This window comes from Myotis yumanensis, unplaced genomic scaffold (genome assembly GCF_028538775.1).
Source record: "Myotis yumanensis isolate MYYU_CA2020_CCGP unplaced genomic scaffold, mMyoYum1.0.hap1 SCAF_12, whole genome shotgun sequence".
NCBI classification, from domain to species: Eukaryota; Metazoa; Chordata; class Mammalia; order Chiroptera; family Vespertilionidae; genus Myotis; species Myotis yumanensis.
The window spans coordinates 54,157,520-54,182,285 of NW_027223763.1; positions in this window are offsets into that span (position 1 = coordinate 54,157,520).

Below are 24,766 nucleotides of genomic sequence, written 5' to 3' on the forward strand. Positions count from 1 at the left end.
CTTATAGAATGGTGCTCTGAATGTAAGAACACATTTTAAAATTTATTTGATGATAGCAATAGTTTTGACCTTCCCGGAAGATTGTAAAACATGATTTCTTATGTTAATGTAATGTGTCATATTGAGTCCTTACTTTGGAAAGTAGAGCCTTTTGGTCCACCAGTGTGGCTCAATGGTTGAGCTTCATCCTATGAACCAGGAGGTCGTGGTTCGATTCCCAGTCAGGACACATGCCTGGGTTGCAGGCTAGATCCTCAATGGAGCACATGCAGGAGACAGCTGATCAATGATTCTATCTCATCATTGATGTGTCTCTCTCCCCCTCTCCCTTCCTCCCTGAAATCAATAAAAATATATTTTTTTAAAAAGAATGTAGAGGCTTTTGGAATCCAGACAGGAGAAATTTTCTAGTGCAAAAAATAAATAAAAATAATAAAAAATCAGATGATGCCATTAAGTATATAAAGAGAAACTTAGGGGGCCAGAAGACAAAATGTAGCCCACTTAAAGAGGGAGATGTCTCTGTGTCCAGATAAGGGTAGACTCTACAGGGTTATGTATGTTTATGAGTCAGACATACGATTTGACGGTGCAGCTTGAACTAATTGACTATTGAAAACTTTGAATGTTATGCTGAAGATGAGTTTTGAAGTATAATAGTTCAATTTTATTGAACACTTACTATAATCCAGGCATGGTGATGAACATTTCACCTTGTTTAACCTGAATAACACCCACTGGAGACAATATTTTACTGAAGTAAACTTTATAGCAAACTGTAAAGGAAAATGAAGAATAGAAACTGAATGTGTCTCGAACCTGCTGCTACATTTCAAACACGAGCCGTGGACTTGACTGCATGACTCCAAAGTGAACGCATGCTTTAACCACCATCTCCTTCTGCAGCAATTCTAATTTAATCATGAGTTTTAAGAACTTCTCTCAGACTCCATCTCCCAGGTGTAAAATGCAGCCTGAAGTGCCCACAACTCTTAGTGGTGCTGTATAGATTTGAATCGCTCATGTCTTTAAATATGATTAGTATGACATCATCAGGGAACATAAAGGCTAGTTAATATAATTGTTCTTTTTCCTGATGCCAAAGCTAATTGGAGGAATTATCTGGTGCTTGAACAATAACAGCATTTATTCAGCACATTGATAGCTTCTGAGCTGATCTTGCTTCCCACTTACTCTCCTATGGTTTCTTTCCATCTATCAGCTAAAACGATCCAAATAAAATCTAAGTCAAGTCATGTCCGTACTTTGCCTAAAATACAAATGGTTTCCCACTACACACAAAATATAATTCAGTGTTTTCTATAGTTTACAAGGTTCTCCGTGATAGGAGCACACAAACTGTGTGACTTTGTGTCATATCACTCACCAGCTCCCACACTGATTCAGCCAGACGGACCATGGTATTTCTTCAAATACTGGCAAACATTCTCAGCCCAGGGCCTTGCGTTTTACTATCCCCACTTCCATACATATAAATGTCCTGCTCCTTCTCTTAATCCATGTCTCAGCTCAAATATGGTCTTTTCTGAAATGCACTTCCTGACCATCCTATGCCAACTAGAATGAAATAGCACGAACACTCCACCGATACCACTCCCTTCACTACTGCCCCTTAGTCGGCTTGATTGTTCTTCATAGCACGTGTTACATAACTATGTACAGCAGTGTGCAAAAGTAGGCTTACAGTACAAAACAGATTTCATTCTTGTATTACTATTTATTAATTATTGTATTAATTATGTATATTATTTGTCTTATTGTTATTAGTTTGTATCCTTAGTTATGATTTACCTTTTAGGTGATGATGGCTGGTAATAATAATAACCTGCATGTCTTTTTCCATATGAACAACTGTAAACCTACTTTTTCCCATCCCTTTATTTATTTACTTTTGTAGCTATTATTTGCTTTACCCTTACTGAAACATAGATTTTATGAGAGAAAAAGACAGACTTAATTTGCTTTGTTCACTGAAATAGCTCCAAAGCAGAAAAGAGTGTCTGGGAGACTGTATAAATTCAATTTTTAAAATAATGAACAATGAATGAATGAATGAATGAATGGGCATATACTAATGACTGTTTCATTAAAGTACTATTTTTAGCATTATGAAATAAGCCTGGTTTTATACACATATTTTCCAAGGACTTTTTTAACCAACTTATCTCTCTATATAAAACCCTAATATGCAAATAGACCAAACCACCGGTCGCTATGATGTGTGCTGACTACCAGGGGGCGCTCGTGGAACATGGTGGGCATCTGCAGCAGGCGGCAGAGCACGGAACATGGAAGGCATTGACCATAGCGGGATGGTAGAGCAGGTGAGTGGGGATGCCAGATCAAGGCAGGCACGGGTCACTGTCATCGGGGCGAGCCTCTGGTGGTTACTGAAAATTCTTTGCTCCTGCACACTGCTGTCCTGCCGGGCGCTCGCACCTACTGCCAGCACCTGGTGCTGGCCCCGATTGCTCAGCACTGTCAGTGGGTGCGAGTGGTGGCTACCAGCCCCGATCGCCCCTCAGGGCTTCTCCACCTCCCCCTGCTCTTGATCAGAGCAGTAGCCACCGCTTGCACTCGCTGATGGCACCAGCCCTGCTCACACCCATTGCTGGCACTGGCCCCAATTGCTCTGTGCCATCAGTGGGTGGGAGTGGGGCTAGCACCCTCAGCCCATAGGAGTGGCAATGGTGGGAGTGAGCTGCCAGCAGACAGGGGACCAGGGACCCCAGGCGGGGAAGCAGAGGATGGGCCAAGACCTGCCTCTGTGCCCACCGCAGCCTCATGGCCCACAGTTCCTTTCAAGGTGCATGAATTCATGCACTAGGCCCCTAGTTCTATAATAAAAGTATTCTATAAACACTGAGCCATCACACTGCTAATACAGTTGAGAAGGAGGATATCTCTTTGTTGGGGAGGCCCCAGGAATAGGGCTGCTTGAGTAAACTATGTGATTATTTTTAATGCCTGCATTTCTCTAACCTTCAGATCCAGGCACATTTAGCAATCTACGCTAGGTTAAGCCCATGTTTTATTTTGAGGGTACACTTTCAGAATATAATATGACAAACTAATATATTAGCAATATCAGCTTGAATGCTGTCCTCTGTTTGTCCTGATTTACCAGTATTTGAATCAACTGTAGGAATGAATTCAAAAGTCTACCCTATACTTCCTATTTGTATTTCCATTCCTATCACTCTGCCAGCTGCTCTTAATGCCTGCTTCTCTCATGTGGACCTCCAGATGTGCCCTGGCCCTTGTTATTGGAACCTCTACTTACTTGCCTCACCCTATAATTCTGGGTGATATCCAATCTCTACTCTGAGCTGCCCTTCCACTACTTTAGTTATGACATTCATCTGACTTCAACATTTTGAAGGATGTTTTAATTTAATAAACACAAATCATCCTGAATAATGCTGTTGACTAAAGAAAGAAATCACTCAATATATTTAAGTCAACAGCCACATATAATGAACATCTCCTGGTATTTATTTTCACTGATGGTTAGGTGTACATGTCCTACCAAGATGTACATGAAATCTTTCAGCCTTTCTAAAGTGTTACTGTATGCTGTGGCAAGTTACCTAGACATAAGAAATGGGGTTTCAGTAAAACTATAAAGAGCAGAATTAACAGCCTTTTTGAATATTGAGAAATTTTACCATGACTCACTGCAATCGCTTTCGGTTAATCTTTAATGAGATAATGATGTAAAGTATACAGAATTTTTCAAGGGAAGTTGTGAATTTTTGAATTCTTTATTTAAAATATTTACGATTCTTTACCACATGGCTTCATAAATGTTATGAATAAAAATAGCATTTTTAATCTTATATGTGATTAATATTTCCAGAGATGATTATGAAAAATAACAGGCATGCCATGGTGGAAAACTGGATGAGACTGAACTAAAATAGATTCTAATTAAATTGGAAAACTGGAAGTTTGCTATATCATAACATGAAGGAAAAATAATTTGTGGTTTATAGAACACATGTCTGTGTTTTTATGATTGTATTTTTTATTGTACAATATTTCTTTCTAATATGTACAATATTCCTTTTAAGCTAGGCAGAAGAATTCAAAATAAATTAAAATGATATCTCTAGGAAAAGACATTTGACACATTTAACGTTCAACACATTATTTATGTTTTAACATATCCCATCTTACATAAAATTAGGCACGTGGCATGCCCATCATACATGACTATCTGAGAGGACCAAGTCAGGATGTCCTTGCCTTTAGGCCAATAATCAACAGAGCATCTTGAGTTTGGTTAGCTATTCAAACTTCCCCTCTATCTATTCAGCACTCTCCTTCTCTATTGCTAACATTCATTGCTTCCAGTTGGATGAAATGTGTGCTTTTTTTCTTCTATGAAAATGTCATGTTTTGTGGACAAATACCGTATGCCTTACGGTACCCAAATTTTCATTACCAAATATACTTGTTTGTGATTTAAAGAAATGTAGGAAATTTATTTTTGTCTAGGATTTAATACTATCCATTGCATCGAGATTTCATTTAGCAACCCTTTTAGCTGAATATATGATGTGAGTATAAAGAGATATGATTATTTTAAAAAGCAGGACAGAAGAATCCAAGTGGGCTATTGGACACTTTTGTAAGGTCACTTTGAGAACTGCACACAAAATGAAATCCTATTTCCACTGCTCTACAATAGTTTAGCTCCACCTCTCAGAGGAAGTTAAGAATGTTAGGGTATAATAAAATGGAGAGTGCTTTCCATTTTAAGTTAGTCGTGAGCAGTTCCTATCCCAGTTCTGCTCCTTGTAAAATACACTACGTTGGGCAACTAACATGAGCCTTGTTTTTAATATCCCCATTTTACAGGAGTTGTAAGGATCTACACTAATAAAAGAGAAGATGCAAATTGACCATACTTTTGTGATGCCCACCAGCCAATCAGGAGTGAGTATGCAAATTAACACAACAAAGATGGCAGGTTAATTTGCATACACAGGTGCCTAGTGGCCGGGGGCGGAACGCTTATGTCATTGCCATGGCGACGATGCAGGCATTCTGCACCACCCCAGCTGCTCTGGGACCCTGGGCAACATGGGACGGTAGAAAGGCAGAAAGGCGGCTCCAGCCAGAGCGAAGGCGGTGCCGGCAGCCAGGGGAAGGAAGGCCCATTCTTGCACGAATCTTCATGCATCGGGCCTCTAGTGATATAATAAAAAACATAAAATACCTTATACCTATTCAATAATCAATTTCACTTTCATTTCTTTGATTTCCCTGTCATAAATGAAATCTAACTTTGCTAAATTTTTAACTGGTACACACAACCTTTTCAACTCTCCTTAATTCAAACTTAATTTCTTAAACATGCTTCTACTAATAATCCTTTTTGTCTTTTTAAAAACTTTATCTTTATTGTTCAAAGTATTATAGATGTCCCTTTTTTTACCCCATTGAACCCCTCCACCTCACCCACCCCCCAGGCCTTCAGTTTCTTCCAATAAAATCTTCCCTAAACCTCAATTTAATCTATCACAGCTTTCCCCTCCCTCCACTGTTCAATCAACATGTACCCCTGAAACAATCCCCTACTTCTAGAAGAATGCCCATCCCTTCTCTACGCTTTAATGGAACCGGATTTCTGTTTCTGAGGACACTTTTCTACCTTATAGATCACGTTTATACTACTTTTTGTTTCTTTGCAGGCAGGAGAAGTAGTTAATCTTGAGTCTTCCACAGTAGATATTCCCAGTTGTTATGGAAAAAAAAAAAAGGTGTTTGAAGTAACTGTCTGTGAAATAAGGACTACAAAATGGTTGTGCATTCCATCTAAAATGTGTAATACAAACACATTTTCAAAAAGCTCTACGGTATGAAGAATTTGAAAGTCAATGCTCTTTTCTACTTTAATAAGAAAATAAAGTGTATTGTGCTATTGTGCCATTTGTTTAGAAAAAAAGTTCAATATAAAAATACTAGAATCAGGTTGTGATATTTATTCCTTTTCAAATTAAAATAATTTATCTTTTTCATCTTCTTGGTCCTGCTTTTACAAATAACAAACAAAACAAAAAAGTATACTTCATGTTCTTAATACTGTTCTTAAGCTTACTGATAAAAAGACTTGCAGTTGTCATTTCTGACACTTGGATTTAATTAAAATCATCACACTGTATTATTACTATCTTAATTCATTGCTGTTCAAATTTTAGATGACCCGTGGAGAATAACTGTAAGACCTGATTTTTTTCAGTGGGATCATTTTTCAAGCCATACCACATAAATGCATGTCAGGTGGTTCTGTTTCCTTTTGTAATTAACACAATTTCGTATTTGAATTTATCTTCACACAGTCTTACTACTCTATTGTTAACATGTTTGCTCTGACTTTGCTAGCAGAACTGATCTTGTTGATTTTCTATTAAACTAGGTAGAGAAATTGCCCTGTATTATCTCTATAGTATTTGGCCTTCCTAAGTCACTTATCAATTCTTATTACCCTGAGTGTAAGAGTAATTGGAATTCTGCGATATCATCACCTACCACGGATGTGACTTGAATTCTTCCCTGTGATACTTTTCTATCTCTTCTCATTATACAATTACTTCTGATAATTTATGTGCACTTTCAATATTGCAATTCAGTTTTGTGTGATATGAGGCACATGGATGTTCTGCAATGCCGCCACAAAATATTTTATAGGAGACATGGAAATTTAATACAGATGCCACTTGATTTATGACAGGGTTACATCCTAATAAAACCATCATAAATTTAACATATCATGTCTAAAATGCATTCAATACACCTAACCTACCAAACGTTACAGGCTAGCCTAGACTAGCCTACCTAAAATGTGCTTAAACACAATATTAAAAACAAACAACAACAAAAGAAAAACCATTGGCAACACATTATATTTTCTACTAGTATGCTATGACACAATATACCCATGAATTCATGAATTCATGTCCCATAGTGTGCTGCAAGAATTTTGTATTTATTTTTTGTTAAACCTCACCCAAGGATATTTTTTCCATTGATTTTTAGAGAGAGTAGAAAGGAGGGAGGCAGGAAGTGGGGGAGGGGGGGAAGAGTGAAAGAAAGAGAGAAAGAGAGAGAAACATCTACATAAGAGAGAACATCAATTGTTTGCCTCCCACAGGTGCGCTGACTAGGGCCAGGATGGAACCTGAAACCCAGGCCCATGCCCTTGACCGGGAATCAAACCCTTGACTCTTTGGTGCTCAGGCCAATGCTCTAACTTCTGGGCGGCACGGGCTATGGCTGAAAGAAATTTTTAAAACATGCAATACCTAACTACTTATTCAGGGTCAGTGACCTCTTTTCACTTAGATTGTCAAATTTAAAAATGACAATAGTCAACACAATAGCCACCCAGTGTGAATACCCTGTCTTGAACCATAAATATATAGGTCATACAATAGAGTTGCATCTCATTGGTCACGTTGCATAAAAAGGTTGCATCTGATTGTTTACTTCTTGGTACCAAAAATCCTTACATATAAGTACAGGCACCTGATTTTTTTTAAAAAATCACTTTGGAGCAAAAAGGGTATGTAATTACTACTATTATTTTTTTGTAAATTAATCAAAATTATACCTTTTTTGTTCAGATTGGCTATAAATATATGTGTGCTGCAGAATTTTAGTAATTAGTTTGTGTGCACCAGGAGATGAAGAGGTTGAAAATCACTGCAGTACACTGTAGAGTACCCGTTGTTTACCCTCGTGATCACGTGTCTGATTGGGAGCCGCAGCTCACGCCTCTGCCCAGCATCATGACAGAATACATACCGCATATTGGTGGCCCAGAAGAATATCAAAATGTGAAGTTCAGCTTCTACAGAATGGGTATCATGTTGGCATCGCTGAGAAGTCAAAAAGTCTTAAGTTGGACCGTCATAATTAGGGGACTATCTGAATGTAACAACCTTCCTATTACTAGATGTGCTCCAATGTGGAGCCTGTGAGATTATAGAGAAAATTAACAGAGAAGCTTTGTGTTTATCTTTTTCTCAGACTAATATGGGAGAAATGCCTCTGGCTAACCTTCCTAAAATACGTCCTATGTGGTATTGTATTTTTCTCCACATAGTAGGCAAGTTAGGTCTGCCATAAGCTTGATGACTCTGAAATCCAATACAGAATTGTTTAACTCTTGCTGAGCAGAAATTTCTTTTTTTAAAAAAATATATTTCATTGATTTTTTACAGAGAGGAAGGGAGAGGGATAGAGAGTTAGAAACATCGATGAGAGAGATACATCTATCAGCTGCCTCCTGCACACTCCCCACGGGGTTGTGCCCGCAACCAAGGTACATGCCCTTGACCGGAATCGAACCCGAGACCCTTCAGTCTGAAGGCCGATGCTCTAACCACTGAGCCAAACTGGTCAGGGCCAGAAATTTCTTTATATGCTAAAGAGTTGTAACACTAAGTACCCAGTTATGCCCCTTCCAGTCACTCATGCAAAAGTCATCAAGCCGGGGACTCTGGGGTCTTCTAAATACTGACTTTTTGAAGCCATTTGAGATGGTTGAAAATTTGAAATCCATGAACTGAGATTATTACTTTAGGCGGGCCTCTAGGTAGAACCTGGGGAAGCCGCGATTAGTCATCGGTATCTTTGAGTTCAGAGTATCCTCTGTGTGGCTTGTTTGTTGGTTTAGCTGGTGAGTTCATTCAAATTTGAACCCCACATAAGTCAGAATTCACCTAAATCAGTATGTAAACTGCATACAGAAAAGGTATACTTTTTCAAAAATAAGAGTTCTTGAATTCATGTCACTAAATCCTGTAACTAAATACGCCTGGAGTCCCCTCTTTCTTTTACAAACATTACCGGTGTCTTAGTCCAAGCACTCAAAAAATTTTTCCTTGATTAATTACCAGAGCATATTGACTCTCTCCTTTTTCCAACCACCCTGCTTCAGGTAGATCTTTGTTAAAGAGAATTTCAGTAATGTGACTTTATGTTTAATGTCCTCCATGATTCCCCATTAACCACAAGAGGCTATGCATCTTAACATACAAGACACTTCATCACAACCACCTTTCCAGTTCCTTTTCTTACCCTCCTTGAAACTTATAGTTCCCTATACAGTGGATGCTCCACCAGAGCTCTCCTTTTTTGTATCCCTCCTCTTCCTAATTTTCCTCCTCCCACCATTTGATTCTTGCTTAAAAATGAGATTCCGTGATTCTCCAATGTCTTAGATAAATTAACTCTCATCTACACTAAAAATATTCATTGCAATTATTTAAATTACCACTGTACTATATATCTTAATGTGTTTGTAAATGAGTTTCTTAAAAGCGTAGATGGTCTAAATCATCTTTGCATTCCACATCTTGCAAAATATTCTACACGTAGCATATGTGCAATATAGTTTGAATACAATTGAATTATATTTGGTTTAGCAGGTTTATATGAATCACCTATGGGGTGTTTTATGATTATATGATATGTGGTATAGTACTTTTATGTAACCTGGTTTAGAAATTCAACTATGCATACAATGGTTACATCTAATTTGCACAAATCAGCTAATTTCTCCTTTTTTTCTTGAAAAAAAAAACAAAAACAAAAAAAAAACAGAACTCAAGAGCTGTTCCTACTCAGAAAATGTTGCTTATTCTCTAGAGCAGTGGTTCTCAACCTGTGAGTCGCGACCCCTTTGGGGGTCGAACAAAACCCTTTCACAGGGGTCGACTAAATACATCCTGCATATCAGATATTTACATTACAATTCGTAACAGTAGCAAAATTACAGTTATGAAGTAGCAACAAAAATAATTTTTTGGTTGGGGGTCACCACAACATGAGGAACTGTATTAAAGGGTCGCGGCATTAGGACATTAGAAGTGCAAATACAGAATAGGGCAAACGTAGGTTTACAGATATTGGTATGGAAAATAATTAACAAGAAATAATACAAGAATAAACTCTTTGTTTTCAGTACTCACAACTGTGAACCTACTTTCGCCCCCACCCTGTAGATAATATTAAATAGTAGTTCTTATAGTACCTCCTAAATTATAGTTCTGCTCATTATGAAATTGATTAGTGATTATTGTTTCACTTGGATAAATAACCTCTAAACATATTATTACAAACCTATGGGAAAAGATCATTCTAAGTTCTAAAAAAGTGACTTATATGTAGACTTGAAATCAAGAATGTGCTTTTAATTAAAATACTGAGTTTTGAAAGTGTTAGTAAAAATAGAAATATACTCATAAGCAGGAGAAGTTAAAATGTCTTAGAGACAACATGTTTCTACCTATTAAGCTTAAAAATAAAACAAAAAAGAACTAAGAGATTAGTGTAAATGCTTGGTTCAAATCAAATATGCAGTTAGCGAAGTATCCACAACGAGAGACCTACCCTCACAGAATCCCACCTTAGGGCTTCATTCAGTATCACATAGCCTTTGAGAAATAAAAGCAGCTACCTGGACGCCTGGTCAGGGATCTGATCTGCTGTAGCTATAGCTACAAAAGGCCTTCGACCAGACATTTACATAATTTTGTTCCCACCTGAAATTTGGAAAACATCTCTTTGCCCCTATTTTTGACATCTGGAATACATCCTGGGAATTGGGATGATGTTTGCTATCATTGCTTTGAGAAAACCAGGGTCCATTCATACTGATGTTTGAACAGCCCTTGAATACAGTTGCCCCCCCTTATTGTGGTTTTGCTTTTTGTGATTTCACTTACTCGCAGTCAGCTGTGGTTTGAAAACATTAAACTAAAAATTTTAGAAATAAATAATTCATAAGACTTTAATTGGGTGCTGTTCTGAATAGTGCGGCAAAATCTCTAGTCGTCTTGATCCATCCTGCCCAGGTGGTGACATCCCTTTGTCCAGGCCTCCACACTGTATATATTCCTTGTCCGCTAGTCACTTAGCAGTCTTCTCAGTTAACAGACAAACTGTCACAATATTGCAGCATGTGCAACCCTTATTTTACTTAATAATGGTCCCAAAGTGCAAGAGTAATGATGCTGGCAATTTGGATATGCCAAGGACAAGCTCTAAAGTGTTTTCTTTTAGTAAATAAATAAATGATTTTTTTAAAAAGAAACATGAGCTGAGGTTGCTAAGATTTATAATAAGGACAAATCCTCTATCCATGAAAATGTAAAGAAGGAAAAATAAATGCATGCTAGTGTTGCTATCACACCCTCAAGCTGCAAAAGTTACAGCCAAAGGGTGTGATGAGGGCTTAGTTAAGATGGGAAAGGCATTACATTTGTGGGTGAAAGACATGAACAGAAAACATGTTCTGATTGATGGCAATGTGCTACACCAGAAAGCACTGAGTCTATATAAGGACTTCAGCAAGGGATCCCCTGAAATGCGTGACACCAAACCATTTAGTGCAAGCTAAGAGATGGTACACAGATTCAGGAATATATTTGGGCTGAAAAATACAAAAATTACTGAAGAAGCCACATCTCATGATGAAGCAGCTTCTGCCTCCTATCCTACAGAATTGAAGCTGATTAAGGAGAAAGACATGTATGCATAGGAAAAAAATAATATAGGATTCAGTACTCTCTGTGGTTTCAGGTATTCCCTGGGTGTCTTGAAACATAGTCCTCGTACATAAGGGAGGCTACTGCATTGAAGACACTAGATATTGCCTCTTTGAGAATAAGTATAGCTTGATAGAAGCAATGAATGCTATTGACTTACTTTGATGCGAACTTGCTTCATGTGAATTATGCAACTGCTCCTGGCAACTATCTGTAGCTGAATTTATATGATCTGTTAAACATCCAATCATCGAGACAGCTACTGCTACCCTTGCCATCAGAAAACTATATTTCCCTCTCCTTACTTACCATGTGCATTAAAATCCCACATTTATTCAAGCTCGCTCAAGCCAAGTTTTGTATTTTCTCTTAGTGCTGCTGAGCTGATTATTCAGCCATGTAACTACACTGAGAATTAACATCAAAATGGAGATATGAGGACCAACCATAATAAAGATGTTATGGATACTCAAATCTTCAGATCTGAAGCTTTCTACTTTAAGAAGCTAGCACATAAATGTCATCAGAGAAAAGCCCTAACCTTTGGATTTGTAAAGAGAACATTGATGCCATCCTGTGGGCAGTCACATCTAATTGCATGCAGGCCAAACAGAGGATGGCATATAAAAAGTCGCAAATGCATTTTCCCTAACTAGACATGTGGTCTAAACAACATCTATTTCATATGTCATTAAATCATTATATAGGTATATATCTCCCGCACACACAAGAAGAGAGAGTAAGTAACTGAAAGAATAAAGCCAAAATGGTAACTGTGGTTACGGCTTAATGGTGTTATTCTTAAAACATAAATATGAGTTACATTTTCATAACTAAGAAAAAAATATTTTCATTTTGCACAAAAGATTATATAACACAAGAGGCAATTCAGCAACATAAATTTTTATTTTTCAGATTTTAAGATAGGTACATAAATTTGATATATACTATTTCACAGACTTTTTTTTTATCCTCACCTGAGGATATTTTTTTTATTGATTTGGAAGAGAGAGAAACATCAGTTGGCTGCCTCCTGTATGCCCCCGGCAACACACACCAGGGATCAAACCCACAACCTTTTGATGTACAGGATGATACTCCAACCAACTGAGCCACCCAGCCAGGGCTCGTAGACATGTATAGGAACGTTAGACATATCCAGGAAGGAAGGAGATTTCTACTGAACATGAACACCAGAGGTTGAAGAGATGCTTCTATGCTATAGATTCTCATCTTATTTAGTTGATCAGGCAAACGTTTATGGAAGCCAACAATGTGCTAGTTAACTAGTGAAATGGATATGAAAGATAGAAGTGCCAAGATAGGGGTCTGTACTGAATCAGGGGCAGTACCAGCAGGGCATCTAACTTAGACAGAATGCAGAGGCAAAGGAAGCTACCCAAGTGGTCCAAACAGATGTCATTCCTGACCTGAGCTGAATTTTCAAGATCTAACAGCAGTTATGTATTTACCCATTAACAGAGGGGAAGAAGTCAAAGCTTCCTTGGGCAGAGAAAACAGACACACTCTCTGAAAGACTCAGATTTAGAAAGTAGATGCTCAGTCCTCCAACAACATAATCACCTTCTAGAAGGACCTCTACCATAGCCAAGGACCCCTTTCCAAAAGGGCACTTTGAATTCCTGGGATAATTTGAAATATGGAAAACCAGTTTTAATCACAGAATCTTAAAATATTTTTGTTTTATTTTTATCTATCTATCTATCTATCTATCTAATCTTCATCTGAGGATAGACTTTCTTGTTATTATTTTAGAGAGAGGAAGGGAGTGGGACATCAATGTGAGACAGAAACATCAATCAGTTGCCTCCTGTTACCTCCTATACTGTACATACCCCAACCAGCAATCAAACCCACAAGCTAGGTATGTGCCCTGACTGGGAATTAAACCCACAACCTTTCCATGTATGGGATGAAGCTCCAACCAACTGAATCACTCCACCAGGGCTTAAAAGCTTTTTAAAATTAGTGTCATGGTTCGGGGGTGGGCGGGGGGCGGTCATACATATTCCTAGATAAACATTGTGAGATAGGCTTATGATAAAAAGAGTTAAATTCCACTTCCTTTGTATTGCCTTCCTGTTCCATTGTGACCAGGGTCCACTTCCAGCTCTAAATGCCATAGGGTTTGGATGAATCGTTATGGAGTTGCAGGGGATTCTATATAAAGTCACCTCAAAGGGTGGTCTGATGATAAATTTCTAAATGAGTAGGGAGGTCATGGGGTAGTCATGCCCCAGGCATATAACGTTTTTAGTGAAAGGTTTATCATCTTTGCCATAAGCAAGCCCTGTCAGTTGTTTCTGTGCATCTAGTTAATAGGTCTTTGAAATGTCTCCTTGCAGAAACCTCCTTCTAAAGTGTGACCACCCTCAAGAGAGCACATATTCTTAACTATCCTGTATCCATCTCCTCTCTTGCTTTCTCCCACCTTCATGTAATCATCCTTCGTATAAAATTTCCTCCTCAATCTCAAATGCATAAAAGAAACTGCAAACTGTCATTCTCTGGAGCATGTGAGATCTTGCTCCCTGGCCTATGTCATCAGTTTTGGCTCAAATAAAACCTTTATAAAAATTCTCTATGGGTTTGAACATTCCTTAGGCCAGCAGAGTGAAAACAGCTTCCACGTAATCTAGCTCTCAATGCAAAGGCCTTCACTTGGGGAAAAAGTCATTTCTTATCTGGTGATAAGTGCTTCTTGTTGAAGTAGCAGCATCATACAGTGTTTAAGTTGAAAACTGGATACCTGAATGGCTTTGTGAAGAGTAGCGTCAATAGATAAAAACTGCCAGGAAATGAGAAAATGCATCTTTGAATAACTCTGGGGTAAGGCTGAACTAACCACTAAGTCATCTAGGTTAAAAAAAAAGTCAGAAATATATTTTCTATTTTCAGTAAAGAGAATATAGATTCTTGATTTGAGCAACAGAGAGAAGGGTTGCAAAATCCTTGAACTCTTCAGACCAGTCATATAAATGAATCAAGAAATGTTGCCACAAGGGACAGAATCCCATCTCATGGAAAAGGATAAATTTATCAGCTTTTATTATATGAGAAACATTAACAGGTAAAGTGCAAACATGCAGCTCAACTTCAGAAACACATGAAATGAGCATTTTCAGTGCTGCCAGGACCCTCTACATCTGGCTACTCTTTGCATCATGGACGAAAAGGGGGCCTTTGAAAGTAACCTCACAGGGTGATCTGATCATAGATTCCTAAATGAGTGGTCATTTTGTCGTAAGCAAGCCCTGTCCATTGTTTCTGTGAATTTATGTTAACACGCCTTTTAAATGCCTCTTTTCTGACATATCCCATTTCTAAGCATGACCGCCCTAAAGAGAGCACATAACTATTACCGTCTTATAATCCACTCCCTGCCTTGCTTTCTCCCTTCTTCATGCAATCTTCACGTTCCCTCCTTAATCCAAAACGCATAAAAGCAGCTGCAAATGACCATCCTAAGAAGCATTCATCTCAGTCTGGTGAGATTTTGCCTTCAGGCATAAGCTGTTTGACTCAAATGAACTTTCATAAAAATTCTCTACAGGTTTGAACCTTCTTCTCTGGATGGCGTATTATTTCATAGTAAACCTGATTTTTTCTACAAAGCCAGGAACAGTGACCACCAACTGCTCCTGAGCCTCACACTGACAGCAATCAACACTTGGAAATAACTGACTTTCTCAGTTCCAATTTAGAAAATCAGAGGCATATGTAATGTTCCAAGCCTTGGTCGGTTGGATGTTTTCAAATCCTGGTGGCAACATGAGAGTTTTCTTAGCTGAGCTACTTAATTTTATTCTTCATCTGTAAATGTTAAAGAGATAGGAATTGTTCATGTTTTATGCTTTGTCCATTGTCCTTCCTTTCCATGGGGCCCTCCTAGAGAATATATTTTGACCCAAAGTTCATGAGAGCTGGAAAATAAATCTTGGCCTTTTAATACTTTTATATTGTATCTAAAGAAAATTTCTTATAACCTTGTCTGAAAGGCTCTCTTGGATATAGTTTGTGAGACAAAATTTATATACTTACTAGTATGAAAGCCCAATTATTTAGAACATTGAACTTTTAAATGGAAAAAAAAAGTCTAAAAGCCAAAATGAAGACATAAATTCAGTAATTCTTTCAAAGCACTTTTAGGAAATTTAAAAGAATGAAGTAAAAAAGATATGTCCAGAATGTTATTTTGATTTCATTATATTTGCAAGTGTGTGTGTATAATGTAGATACTAAAATTAGATACAAAAATCAGTGAAAATTGAATGACTCTGTAAAGGAAACTTAGGGCTCTGTTGCATGTTCAGTCATATGTCCGGCACAGATTACACAAAGACAGAAAAGCAGATGACATGTTAGTTCATTGAACCATAACCACAGCCCAATGTAGAACCCACTGGCCAGCACTCAACAACCAGCCATGGTTGCAGCAATAACAGGTCATACCCAACATCATGAACTCAAAGGCCAGAAATAGGCCAACATACACATATGATAAGAGGGAGGATAAGTCAACATTTTCCAATACCTTTCAAGCTGTGGTCTACCCAACCTTGGAGGCTGAGTGATTTTAATAGGTGCTTTTGGAAAACATTGACCTATTTATATTTTAATAGATCACTATGAATAGGACTAATTTTGTTTGGACACTTTGTTTATTTTGAAGAATATCTATTAATATATCAAAGAATATTAGTGTTCTGTGGAACACATTTCATGAACCTTTTCTCATATCTGAATTTTTCTGAGATAAGTGGAATAAAAAGTGAGATTAAATGGAACAAGTACAGAGTAAATAGTAGGTCTAATAGCAAAAAAAAAAAATAGGTAAAGTATGAAAAATGGGAGTGTTGACACAAATTATTGGGAATATTTTGAAGGAAATGAAGAGTAACTGAATATATCAAAGAAATTGGGATAGTTAATGGATGTATATAATGGTGGAACAGGAGGGAATTTGCAAGATGTGAATTGTTAAGTTTGATTCATTTGAAATTTTGTTTAGTAATATTCCTGGATGATGACAAACCCTAGTTTGCCCTTGGAAAAAAAATCAACTGCTAGCTTTGGCTCACTTGCTCTCAATGTCCATGGGTAATACCAGTTATGCTTTGGGAAGGTACAGATGAAGCCCTGTTTATCCTCTATAAAACTTTTACACATGAATTAGTAACTGCAAACCATGAATAGTTACAGCTCTAAATTATACAAATCAGGATCCTCCACATTGGAAATCAATTAGGTTTAAGCCACTCACAGGCTTTACTAACATCAAGATTGCCTGTTTTTCCTTTTCCAATAGGTTTCCTATAAATAAAAATGACATATAACCTAATTATATATAGCATGCAAGTTAGATTTGGTCAAGAGTTGAATAAAACACAGCCCCTGGAATATCAATACTGTACTTCTAAATGTAAGTTGGCAGATTGATTCTCAGGTCACAAGGTTCAAAGTGTGAAGTTAAATTGATTTTAGAAAGAACCTATCTCCTCTCTCTTCTCTCTTTTCTCTCCTCTCTCCTCTCTCCTCTTTCCTCGCTCCTCTCTCCTCTCTCCTCTCTCCTCTCTCATCTCTCCTCTCTCTCCTCTCTCCCTCTCTCCCTCTCTCTCCCTCTCTCCCTCTCTCTGTCACTGTTATTCTTCAATACATTCTGCTTATCTGTAAGTCTAAATGCAACCACTGCCACAATGGTTCAAGTCTTACCTAGCCGGCTTCTCAGTAACCAACTAAATCGATGGGTTTACATAAACCTAATCATTACGTTGTACACCATAAATGTATACAATGTCATTTGTCAACTACATCACAATAAAACTGGAAGAACAAATCCAAAAAAAAAACATTTAAAAAAAATTAGATAATGGCTTCAAATAGACACTCAAAACAGGAGTCATCCAACCCGTAAGCACCTAGCTGTGTATCCTCCTCTTCTAGCCCCCAAACCTTCCAGCTCTATGTCAGTGAAGCCATAGAGATGTCTGTATGTAGCTAGTTATCTAGGTTAAATGGGTTTCATTTACTGACTTTTAATTTTAAAACTGAATTTTTAAAATCAATAATTTAAGGGATAAATCTAAATTGATATAATCATTGATTATTAAATTTCCTAATTATAAAGTCACAAACAGAAAAATGCATAAAGCATAAATGTGTATTTTAATTAGTGATTATACAACAAATGTCCATGTAACCGACATGCAGGTCAATAAATCAAAGATGGACAGCGTCCTTGGAGCCCATTTGTGTTCCTTTCTGGTCCAGTCCCTCTCTCCCATCTGGCAAACCTGGTCACGGTGTCTTTAGTAACTGTATGCTTTTCTTGCAGTTTTATGGCTTAGATATGCATTGTTAAGAATTAAATTTATTTATTTTTTCTCTATTTGAATTTTAAAAACATTGATTTAATCTTTCATTTTGTCTTGTTTTCTTCCCAAAATTATGTTTTTGTGATTCACCCATCCTGTTACATGCATGAAGATTAGGAAGACTAATTAGTTAATGCGTGTTATTTCTTCATAAAATAACTCTATAAATAAAAGCTCAGTATAGAAAAAAATTGTGGTTGCCCTTGGCAACTGGATGAGAAGATGATATTCTTTTTTTTTTTTACCTTCTTTTAGTTTTTAATCAAACATTCTGAAATATTTCTCTCTCCTCCAAAAACCTTGAAAAGTTTGCATCCTAGGAATTCAGTATAAATGATACAATATACATAATCCTCTTGCTTTTCACTGTATACATTGTCCCTATATACAAGATGATGTTCTTTGTTTCAATCCACATTATTCTTCCAAATCAGAGTATGGTTTACTTTTACATACTAGCTGTCTTGTGCAGCCCAAACATCCTTCTCCCCTTTCCATTATCCTTTGAGGATAAGGGCCATATTCTAGGGCTTGTTCTGCCAGCTGGCTTTGGGTACAACTCACTGGCAAGAATGAACACCATGAAACATAAGCCTAGACACGGACTCTGAAGTAGGTCTCCTTGCTCTGGAGGGCAAATATCAAAGCTGGTTTGGTTGGCAACTCAGATATATAAGATTTTGCAGAGTTTTCAATATAAGGGTGAGACTCTATTCTATCTGATGTTTAAATATCTCCTGATTTGGTCTGAGGAAAAAGGAGAAGTATTGCAAAAAATATTATTGGTATAAACATATTTTCATACTTTTTAAAGTTGAGATAAAGAGAAAAATAGATTTCAAAATCTCCCACTCATAATATGTCTCCAGGTGTTTTGATTACAGTTTTGATCAAATAAGCAGCCTATGATATTTAGCCAAGTAAAAAGTTTTCACCATGGAAAAACCTATACACTTAATACTTCTGTGCCAATATTATAGACATAGGACATGCTTTGAGATAATCAACTTGTTTTACTTCTCTGATAAGTACACACATGAGGTATGTGTAGACAGGTATTATAATCAGAAAGAAAAGCTAATTCTAAGTTTGTCCTAAATTATATCTTTTCTGATTTTGCTTCATGATTCTTTATTTCCCGTTTCAAAAGGAGCCATTCATTAAAAGTAATCCAGATCTCCGCAGGTATGCAGTAAGTGTTTCGCTCACTTTAGCTAAGTGTGCCATGACTAAGTTAAAAAAAAAAAAAGCACGCCGAAACCGGTTTGGCTCAGTGGATAGAGCATCAGCCTGTGGACTGAGGGGTCCCGGGTTCGGTTCCAGTCAAGGGCGTGTGCCTGGGTTGCGGGCACATCCCCAGTGGGAGATGTGCAGGAGGCAGCTGATCGATGTTTCTAACTCTCTATCTCTCTCCCTTCCTCTCTGTAAAAAAATCAATAAAATATATATTTTTTTAAAAAGCAGCCAAATAAAATTCACCCAGGGATGAGGCAAAGCATGAGAATAATTAAAATAATATCCCTTAGCAATATTCACTTTGAATTTATTCTCTTGAAGAAAAAGGTGCTATTAAACTTGAAATCATAGTATACTCATGTTTAGACTAGGGTTTTGCATATATTTTTCCTGGTAATGTTTTCTTAAGGCATTAGCATTAATTTCTTCTTTGGTCCCCATTTACAAATACAATGCAAATAAAGTTTTCTAGTTATAATAATTTATTGTTTACAAAGGACTTCCCTATACATATGTCTTTGATCTCCCAAACAATCCCATCAGTCAGACGGAGATTTAGTCAGCAAATATTTACTGGACATCCCCCAACTATATATTTCACACTGTGGCAAAGAGAGGGGACAGTGTGTAAGCAAATATAGCTCATATTCTCATGAAGTCTGACCTTTGGTGGGGAAGCCAAAGGACAAATTGCTTCAATTAATTATAAATGGCTGGATAATTATAAGGGTCAAATGTTGTGAAGGAGAAGTAATGACTGCTTTCATATGGTGAAGAAAGTGAAAAGGACTTTCACGAAGTTTTGAAAGTAACATATCTGTCTTCTCAGGTATGCCTTTCAATGACTATCTGATAATGTCATTTTGTTTTTATTGTCATTGATGTCATCATTGTTATTCTTGTTGTCTTACTTCCCCCCTCTGCCTATAAGTACAGGAATGTTGGATTAATGATGATTCTAATCTTTTGAGACTTCAGGGGATTTGTTTTATCTTTATTTACTAGGGGCGGGCCTGGTGCACAAAGATTCGTGCACTGAGGAGAGGGGGTCCCTCAGCCTGACCTGCACTCTCTCCAATATGGGAGCCCTCAGGGGAGCCCTCTCCAATCCGGGAGTTTCTGTCTGTGTTTGCAATCATATGAGTGAATTGTCTGAGATCCACAACCTAGTTTGGTTTGTTGCTCACAGAATGATAGAGGCCTTTTTTTTTTTTTCTTTGCTTCATTGGTGGAGATTTCCTGGAAGTTTTAGGATGTCTTCCCTTTAATTTTTCCTAGACATTCTGACTTTACTTATGTCTCTCATCTTTGCTTTCCCTCCATCCCCCACTGCAACCGTAATTTGCTCCAGGCTCACTTTGCTCTAGTGTCTAGGAGATCCGTCTGCAACCAGAACTATGATTCCCAGCGTTCCTTGTGCTCCCCGCACTCTGGGCTTCTGCTTCAGGTCCTGGGGCTGCCATCAGAACTACTATTCCCAGAATTCCTGGTGCTCCCTGCACTGGGAGCGACCAAGGGAGCCACATTCCCCCAAGCTGCTGGCTCTCCCGCTTCTGTTCTCCACGCGGCACCTGTGTATGCAAATTAACCCACCATCTTTGTCAGGTTAAATTGCATATTCACCCTGATTGGCTGGTGAGCATAGTGAAGGGACGGTCAATTTACATGTTTCTTTTTTATTATATAGGATTCTTTTCTTATCCACTATGGCATTTATCCCCAGGTTTCGTTATCATTAAAAACAAAAAGGGGGAGGAGAAAATGGCGGAGGCTTAGACGGACGTGTTGGTGCTTCGTCCCGGACCAGATAGGGGCGAGCAGCTGAAACGGGTAACAATCAGCCTGATCAAGCTGGGGAGGTTCAGCTGAGAGACAGTCTGCAGCCAGGAAAGACAGAAAACTCCTAAAAAATGCGGATGGTTAGAGATTGAGGCTGAAACCTCCCTCTGGGCGCCAGCACAGCGGCGAGACCGCGCCATCTCAGGCAGCGTTTACCAGCATCCAGAGATCGGCTACTAACCCGGAGGCAATGATTCGCAAACAGCGCGACTGCAAGAGCCAAGGGGAGACCTGCACCCCTCCACGGAAAGATTCAAGCAACAGCGGCCTCCTGATCACCACACGCTCTGCCTGGGGAACAGTTGCTGCGTCTGAAGCCTCCCTCCACCAGCCAGAAGAGCCACCACAACTGTGAACAGCACCCATCAGAGGCCCTGCTATCAACAGAGGAGCCGCTGCTACCACAACCGCCCAAGGAGCAACCACAGACCGAGGAGCCACTGCCACCCAGGGAGCAACCACTGCCACCCAGGGTCCAGCCACTGAACGATTCAACAACTAGTAATGTCAGTGAGATCAAACATGGGTAGACAAAGAAACCCCCAAAGGAAAGAAAAGGAGGACTCGCCAGAAAAGCAGCTAAGTGAGACAGAGATATGCAACATGACGGAAAAAGAATTCAGAATAAGGTTCCTAGAGTACATGCACCGGATGTTCAAGAAGCAAGAAGAAACAGATGAAAAACTCAACTACCTATGCAAGAAGCTAGATGAAACGGATGAAAAAATCAACAACTTAAGTAAGTCCCAAGAAGAAATGAAGAGCGACTTAGCTGCAATAAAAAACACCATTGAAAGTATCAACAGTAGACTGGGAGAAGCGGAGGACCGAATCAGTGAATTAGAAGACAAGGAAGCAAAACACACTCAAACTGTACTGCAAATGGAGAAAAAAATTAAAAGACAGGAGGAGAGCCTAAGGGAACTTTGGGACAACATGAAACGAAGCAACATACGAATAATAGGGGTGCCAGAACAACAGAAAGATGAACATGGATTAGAAAACCTATCCGAAGAAATAATATCAGAAAACTTCCCTGAGGTGGGGAAGAAAAAAGTCACACAAGCCCAGAGAGTCCCAAACAAGGTGAACCCGAAAAGACCCACACCAAGACACATCATAATTACCATGGCAAATGTTCAGGATAAAGAGAGAATCTTACAGGCTGCAAGAGAGAGACGGAAAGTAACATACAAGGGATCTCCCATTAGATTATCAAATGATTTCTCAACAGAAACACATCAGGCCAGAAAAGAATGGACGGAAATCTACAAAGTGATGCAAAGCAAAGGACTGAATCCAAGAATACTCTATCCAGCAAGGCTATCATTCAAAATTGAAGGGGAAATAAGAAGCTTCACAGACAAAAAAGGGCTAAGGGAGTTTATCACCACCAAGCCAGCCATGCAAGAAATGCTAAAGGGACTGGTGTAAAAGAAGAAATATCAAGCTCAGAAAGAAAACAGCCACACACACACACACAAAAAAAAGAAATGGCTACAAACAAGTACCTTTCAATAATAACTTTAAATGTAAATGGACTAAATGCTCCAAATAAAAGACATTGAGTGGCTGAATGGATAAAAAAACATGACCCATACATCTGCTGTCTACAAGAGACCCACCTCATTGGAAAGGACTCACACAGACTGAAAGTGAAGGGATGGAAAAATATCTTTCACGCAAATGGAAAGGAAAAGAAAGCTGGGGTAGCAATACTTATATCTGACAAAATACATCTCAAAGTGAAGGCCATAACCAGAGATAAGGAAGGCCACTTCATAATACTAAAGGGATCAATATAACAAGAAGATATAACCCTGGTAAACATATATGCACCCAATGCAGGAGCACCCACATACATAAGAAAACTTCTGGAAGATATCAGGGGAGATATCGACAATAACACAATCATAGTAGGGGACTTTAATACACCATTGACATCACTGGATAAATCCGCTAGACAAACAATCAGCAAAGAAACAGCAATCCTAAATGACTCACTAGATCAGATGGACTTAATTGACATCTTCAGAACACTACACCCCACAGCTGCGGAATATACATTCCTCTCAGGTGCTCATGGGACATATTCAAAAATAGACCACATATTGGGTCACAAGCAAAGTCTCCACAAATTCAAGAAGATTGAGATCATAAAAAGCATCATCTCAGACCACGATGGCATAATGTTAGAAATAAACTACAATAAAAACAACCCAAAATACTCAAACACTTGGAAGCTGAATAGCATGTTATTAAATATTGATTGGGTTACCGATGACATCAAAGAAGAAATTAAAAACATCCTGGACACTAATGACAATGAAAACACAACAATCCAAAACCTCTGGGACACAATGAAAGCAGTCCTGAGAGGGAAGTTTATAGCTCTACAGGCCTATCTCAAAAAACAAGAAAAAATGGTAGTTAATCATCTAACTCTACAACTCAAAGAATTAGAAAGAGAGCAACAAGAAAACCCCAGAGTGAGCAGAAGGAAGGAGATAATAAAGATTAGAGCAGAAATCAATGACATAGAGACCAAAAAAACAATACAGAAAATCAATGAAACCAAGAGCTGGTTCTTTGAAAGGATAAACAAGATTGACAAACCCCTCGCCAGGCTCACCAAGAAGCAAAGAGAAAGGTCCCAAATAAACCAAATCAGAAATGATAGAGGCGAAATAACAACAGACCCCACAGAAATACAAATGATTGTTAAACAATACTACGGGCAACTCTACTCCAACAAACTAGACAACCTGGAGGAAATGGACAAATTCCTAGAAAAATACAACATTCCAAAACTCAATCAGGAAGAATCTAAAAACCTCAATAGGCCAATAACTATGGAAGAAATTGAAGCAGTCATCAGAAAGCTTCCAGCAAACAAAAGCCCAGGGCCAGACGGCTTCACAGGGGAGTTCTACCAAACATTCAAGGAAGAACTAAAACCTACCCTCCTCAGACTACTACAAAAAATTCAAGAGGAAGGAACACTTCCAAGCTCATTCTATGAAGCCAGCATCACCCTAATACCAAAACCAGGTAAAGACATCACAATGAAAGAGAATTACAGGCCAATATCCCTCATGAACATAGATGCCAAAATCCTCAACAAAATCTTAGCAAATCGGATCCAGCAGTACATCAGAAGGATCATACACCATGACCAAGTAGGATTTATCCCAGAGATGCAAGGATGGTACAACATCCGCAAATCAATAAATGTGATACATCACATAAACAAATTGAAAGAAAAAAACCACATGGTCATATCAATTGATGCAGAAAAAGCATTCGACAAAATCCAACACCCATTTTTGATAAAAACTCTCAGCAAGGTGGGAATAGAAGGATCATACCTCAACATAATAAAAGCCATATATGACAGGCCCACAGCCAACATCATACTCAATGGACAAAAACTAACACCATTTCCCCTAAGAACAGGAACAAGACAGGGATGCCCACTCTCACCACTCCTGTTCAACATAGTACTGGAAGTATTAGCCATTGCAATTAGGCAAGAAGAAGAAATAAAAGGCATCCAAATTGGAAAAGAGGAAGTAAAACTGTCCTTATTTGCAGATGACATGATATTATACATACAAAACCCTAGAGACTCCATCAAAAAGCTACTAGACTTAATACATGAATTTGGCAATGTAGCAGGATACAAAATTAACCCCAAGAAATCTGAGGCATTTC